The following is a 6,000-nucleotide window of genomic DNA, read 5'->3' on the forward strand; positions in this document are numbered from 1 at the left end:
AACCAGGGATAAATGTATGAAGAAGGAAACGATCGTCCCCCTTCTAGTTACGTTAGAGAATTTTGGCGGCCATCTATCGGCCCCTTACAAAATTATGGCGCTGGGAGGGGTTAAGAAGAGTATGTAGGAGCAAGAAAATGGCCCCTCTTTCTAAAGCTGTAATTCCAATGAATAGTTTGCCGTCCAGAACTTTGATGTTAATCAATTTTGCATAGAGTTCTTGTTGTTGCTGTTGACTATTTGCCAAGAAAAGTTGCTACTTTGGCAATAATTAATAGAGTTATTTTTAGTTCAGCGGTTATTAAAGAGAGGGGCTTCCCTTACCCCCAATTCCCTTGCACCTGCACAGATGAACCATCGTAACGACATTTCTTTTTCTCCTACATCCCCTCTTTGCTCTTTTCAATCCGAGGGTGAGGCTGGGAAATCAAACTTTACCATGATACTATCAAAGTATTCTCGGTTTGAAGTGCCACAACTTAGAGCGACCGCCGTGATTTTTCATCGAAGTTAAAGAGGCGGGGAACTTCCTTTCCCCCCTCTATGAACTTTCCACCCTTCCTGGAGATGGGGTTGAACCCTAAATTCTTTAGTTCGCAGAACACAATATTGCTACGAATTATATTGAGCGTAAATCCGTCCATACTTTGGGCCACTCAATATAATTCGACGTCATGTTTTGCCCTGAGAATTATAATTAGCTCCACGGCATACTATGTCCTCGTACTGGTGAAGCCGATAAGGTCATCGGCATATTGAAGGATGCTAATAGAATTGGGTGTGGAAGCAGGTTTCGGGATATCTGCGGTAAAGAGTGAGAAATGGATTGCGAAGAGGACTGAGTCTTGTGGGATACCAGCTAGATTGGTGTAAGAAAAGGAAGGAAAAGGAACTTTTTCTTGGTATTGCGGTTCTTCAAAAGGCTAAAGATTAGTTTACAGAGGAGTGGACGGGAGTGCAGTATATTCATTGGTTTATAAGCTAATCTGTATTGCCATATGGATTCAAAAGCTTTTATTATGCCAAGAAGACAGGCTATTGTAGGTGGCTTGTGATTAATTACGAGAAAGATGTTGGTTTTCAAGAAAAGGAGGCCATGGTCAACTGAATGACCTGTACCTTTGCCAAACTGGAAGTCCGGGCTAGAAGTGTTTTTATCGCAGTGTATAGCTACCATTAGTTCGAAGATTTTGGCCGAAGTTGAAGGGGTAAAGCTGGGTTTGTAGCTATTCAGAAAGAGGGGATTTTTGTTACCGTTTTGTGTGAAACAAAACTTTATTGAAATCAATTCAATGTCTGCCTGTCCGTCTATCCATCTGTCCGTCGGTCTGCCTGTCCGTCCGTCTGTGACACCCGATTTACTCAGAAACTGCTGAACCGATTGTCACGAAATTTGGTAAGAATATGTTGTCTCTGTAAATTACATGCAGCGAGAGGCGCGAGTTTTCGCTAAGTTTGAATATAGTCAGGTTGGCAAAACATAGAGAAATATTTTGGGTTCTTAGTTATGTACGAATAGAAAATTGTGCATAGAGAGTTTTTCAAATAAGCTGAACATAAACCTTTTTACCCGAGGCTCCCAGCTTCAGGTACCCCAACTTGATTTTCTTTGGGATGGGTGAAAATAAGCGTTCAACAAGTAATGGTTGAATAATGTTGACAGGAATGGACTGCTGGAGACAGAGCATTTTTTAAGGATTATGGGAAGATTGTCAAGTCCGCGATCATTCTGTGCTTAATGAAGTTAATAGGCAGGAGTGAACTAGTAAGTCAGTTTGTGTGCATTGGAATAGTCGAGTCTGGCACTTAGGATAATTGGTATCATATTGTACTTTAAACTGAATTCCAACTAGCCGGTAAAAAGAAGAAAATTAATGTGTTCTGAGTGCTCACAACAAATAAAAAGGCTATCGTTTCGGATACTCGAATTTCTGGGAACAGCAAAGGTGGGACGCTTATTTGGTATGCAAAATAAGGTTCCATTAGCAATAGACCCGTTGGAGAATTATTTGGCGTTTTATATTATATATATATTTTTAATTATATTTGACACACGTTATGACCGGATGCTCTGACCTTATTTCATAATTGCCATCTTTTTAATCCAACATCTATTCTAAAAGGAACGTCACATTAACTCCAAATTAAATGAGGTCAGTTATTAGTCGTCTAAATATTCGCCTCTGCAAAAGACGCACCGTTTTAAGCTGTGTTTATATTTTTTCAATTCTAAATGCTACTATTAATTCGCCATGAATATTCATTGCACTTTTACCATGTATTTATATATATTTCTACGATCGCATCAGACCTGGTTGCTATTATAAATTAATTTCCTCGTGTTTATCCATCTGAACTTGAACTCGAACAGCAAACCCAAACCAGCTAAACCACAGCGGGGTGACTATCATAAAACGGCATAGATCACACGCAGTGTGTACAAAAATTTTGGAAACTTGCACCAGAGGTGGTGCCTCATTAAACTATGAAAAAACGTCAGTTTAATATGGTTGTCGTATTTTAAAAAAAGATATACCGCTACCAGATTATAGTCAACGTTTATGAATATTAAATGATAGTGAATTATTTAAATCTATCAATTTGTAGGAGTATTTTTTGATAATTTAACTAATGAAATTGAGGTGTTGATTGATTTACTACAAATTGATGTTTACACGGAGTGGGAGGCAAATGCTTGTGATGGAATGAAATGAGTCCAATAAGCTGCGAAAGTGGGAAAGGTACTGCTTTAAGTTAGCTTTTTTGCAAGTTTTCATAAATAAACATAAGAAAATGATATCTCGAAAAAGCTATTAGTGGTGTTCATTTTTTTTTGCAAAAAGTACTGTACGCATTCAAAGGTATCTTTTCAATTCTTTCATTTGTGCATGCTAAGCAAATATCCATGTACGTACAAATTATTGAAAAGTGAGTTTAATTAAACTAATATATTTTTCCCTTCCATTCCAGGTGCTTGTATAAACCTTCTTTATTGCCATTCGTGTGATTCATTACATAATTGTCCTAAACGCATAAAATAAGGCACTATCGCGGAGACTCTAGTAAGTATAGGAACAATTCGAAAACAACATTAAATAGAGACTGAGTGAGACATAGCGAAAGAGAACAGATAATATTGATTGTATTTATTGTAAATAGCTTTACTGTTACTATAACTATCCGAAAAGTAAAAAGCCTAGAATATAACTTCAAGCAGAATTTAGAACTGGCGTGAATAGCGAGTACACAGGCTACATCAGATCCTTAATCTACTAAATATACCAAACTCTCCAACGGGAAGGACGAAAATAACTTTATTATTGTTTTAAATAATACAGTGAAACTGAAAGGAATAATTTGCATAGTGAGATACGTGAACAGCTCACAACACAAAAAAGTAACGAGAAAAATGAACAAAAAAAATCCTATTACATAGAAAAATTCTACTCAATAAATATTTGCATATTTCAATTATTAAACAATGGAAAGAACAAAATTCTACAATTTGCAGAGGAAGCATTCAAAATACTTTTAGGTATATTGAATCAAATCCAGAATGTGAAACCTTATACGAAACTTTATAAAAAATCAAAACTCAAAACGAAATGCTAATTTCTGAATTACCGAATGTATTTCTGTAAAGAAATACACACAACAACAAACAAACTGACTTTAAAATAATTTAACTTAATTAGCAACTACAGTATATAATATAAACTACTATCTAAGACTATATTGTAAAGCAACTAAAAGAATTTCGATGATTATATATTTCGAGAAGAGAAATTAAAATAGAACTGCAAAATAAACTAATGAATAAAATGAAAATTAAAATAAAACCTAAAAACATGCGAAAAGCTTAAGAGAGTAAGAAATGATGAAAATATATTTGTGATATGTACTATAGTGTAGGTATGTAAAAAAATGATATAAAATGAAAATGCTATTAATAAATAAATTGAACAATATAAGAAAAGAATGAAAGAAAACAGAAATTACTTAAAAATACACAACACAAGAGAAAAAACTGCATCAATAAATTACTTGGAAAATCTACAAATGTTGTTTTAATGCATGAAATGCGTCCTTAGGTTTAGATTGCATCCAGAAAAATAACTAATTTTCCATAATTATGAGAAATCATTTGGAGTAACGATCAGCGGGTCCGAAAAAAATTAAGATAGTCGTGATCAAGATACCTTCCCTTCTCGGTCGGGAAATCAGGGATCAGCGGAAACCCTGCATACTAAGTACCGAACAGATGGACCGCATTGTACGGGCACTATTTCGCCTACTTCCCGTACGGGTTAAGACTAACCGCGCGGAAGTGTCGAAGACTACCCACTTTCAAAAAGAAAGAGCTCGAAGAAGAAGTTCTCACAGCGAAAACAAGTCGGAATACCAGAAGCTGGGCGGTTCGGGTATAAAGGTTTTGGGTTCATCTTGTGTGAACAATTTCCTATGCACTTTTTCCATTCGCACATAGCCAACAATTCAAAATACTCCTTGAATATCTAGCTCCGCCATTCATATGAGTTCACTTTATACGAACACGATCTAACACACGTCTTAGATTGCGATAAATTCACGTAAAATACATAACTTTGACCTTCTATAACTTTGTTGATGATTGTTGTATATTTTTCAAACTTTCTAGTGTTATGTATTATATTATTACTTATGGCGGTATCAAGGTTTCTCTAGGATAAAGTTAAGGGGGTTTCGGGCAAATTTTTAAAATATGGTAATATACTATTGTTAACTTTATTTGAGCAGGTATCGGAATGGCATGTATTTGGAAGCGTAGATTTTATGTAGATACACCAATGTAATATTGTTCAGAGTTTTCAGTTGCATAGTTTCTGAGATCGAGATCTGTTACACTTTTCGGGGGATACATTTTGAACGCTCAGCCCCCTATCTTTCAGATATCGGAAATAACATAAGTTTGATACTGCCCATGACCATATCAAACAAAATGGCGCCACTTGGTGTATGTAAAGGGATTCACAGACCACATGTTTTCTAATTAGGTTTTGTTTCACACAAAACAAAACAACAAAAAAAAAGGCACCAGGTCCCGATCGTCCTGTTGGAAGTTTACAAATTGGTGTTCCGCTAACGACCAGATTTGCTGTTCAGAGTGTTCAAAGCTTGCCTGAATTAGTGCATTTCTCCTTGCCCATGAAAGGTGGCGACTCTCGGGCGAAAGAAAAGGAGACTTGAGCTACCGTCTGCATACCGACCGCTGTGTATGCTTGATAGACCGGGAAAGTGCTCGAAAAGCTCGTCAGGAATAGACTCGTTGAAACGATCAATTTATTAAGATGGACAGATATGCAAAGCATATCGGAACACATTCTTGCCGAGCTTTTCCTTCAGCATATTGGGGGACTCTTTGAGAGACTGTTTCCTCCTTTATGAGACGCTATGAGAATGGAGATCACGTCGGGAGTAACACAGAGTTCCATCCTAAGACCCGACTTCTGGAACGCTTCCTAAGACTCGACATGCCTGAACAGTCGCCCCTCGTTGGTTATGCACGCGACATTGTGGTACATTGTGGGCTTCGTTGAGCAAATCAAAGCAGCAGTGGACAGGACTCCCGCTGGAGTCTAGGCCTTGAGTCGGTTAATGGCCAATATTGGGCATCCTATATCCACCAGGAGACGTTTTCTTATGGGAGTAACGCAGTTTGCTCTATTCTATGTCATGGCGGTATTGTCTGTTGCCCTTGCGTTTTGTCTAAGTACGAAGCTGGCCGTGATGGCGTTCGCCGAAGTGGTACCTGTTGCCCTCCATGTTAACGAACTACCTACAGCTGTAAGAATGAAGATTATAGGGAGGTGGTTGCTCGTGGAGAACGTCAACGCAAACGTATGCAGTGGCAAATCTCTCGGTAAAATTAGTCAAGAGACAGATAGGCTAGACCATTTCCATACCGAACTTCTTAGTGGCCATACAGGTTTTTAGTTTTACCTGCACTCGAGAGGATGGGAA

The 6,000-nt window shown here is 37.5% G+C and overlaps 1 protein-coding gene across 1 annotated transcript in view; it reads left to right on the plus strand.

Moving 5' to 3' along the window:
• LOC119654573 (toll-like receptor 7) overlaps positions 1-4,048 on the plus strand; it is a 60,787-nt gene extending 56,739 nt beyond the window's left edge. The window contains exon 2 of the mRNA XM_038060027.1: positions 2,971-4,048. The gene's annotated coding sequence lies outside the window, so the exon portion shown is untranslated. The remainder of the gene's footprint in view (positions 1-2,970) is intronic.
• Positions 4,049-6,000: the final 1,952 nt, after the last annotated feature.

This window comes from Hermetia illucens, chromosome 4 (assembly GCF_905115235.1).
Source record: "Hermetia illucens chromosome 4, iHerIll2.2.curated.20191125, whole genome shotgun sequence".
Taxonomy (NCBI): domain Eukaryota; kingdom Metazoa; phylum Arthropoda; class Insecta; order Diptera; family Stratiomyidae; genus Hermetia; species Hermetia illucens.